The following is a 553-nucleotide window of genomic DNA, read 5'->3' on the forward strand; positions in this document are numbered from 1 at the left end:
GCGCAATCGCCCGGAGATGGGCGAGTAGACGCTTTCAGTGCGAACACCCGTGCTCCCAACTGAGCTTGCCGCTGCCGACAGAGGCCCGGGAGCGTGCTGTCGTGGCATTGCCGGCGGGAAACAACACGCGCCACCTACGGTGACCGGCAGCTCCAACGCCAGCGCCACAGAAGGGCAAAGCCCCACTTGGGTGCAGAAGCGAACTCTCCCAGCACAGCGCACGCGCCAACACGTCCGCAGAGCTGCGATACAAACCACCTGCGAGAACCGCTGGGGGCGACCGAGCAGCAGACGGCGTCGCGACGCCGAGTGCCGGGCGGCGGCGCATCCTCAACGCACACAGTCCGCAATCGGACCAGCACACTGCAGATGTCCACCGCGCTTCGCACCGGGCTCGGCAGAACCCACTTTGGCCGCCTGGCGCCGCGCGCAGGGTGCGCCGGCGCATAGCTGGGACGCCAGCCGGGCCCGTCGGCCGGCGCTCCTGCCACTGGGCGCCCCCCACCAGCCGGCTGTAGTGCGTGCGCTCACGCAGCGCGCGGCCAGCACGCCG

The sequence above is a fragment of the Schistocerca gregaria genome, unplaced genomic scaffold (assembly GCF_023897955.1).
Source record: "Schistocerca gregaria isolate iqSchGreg1 unplaced genomic scaffold, iqSchGreg1.2 ptg000611l, whole genome shotgun sequence".
NCBI classification, from domain to species: Eukaryota; Metazoa; Arthropoda; class Insecta; order Orthoptera; family Acrididae; genus Schistocerca; species Schistocerca gregaria.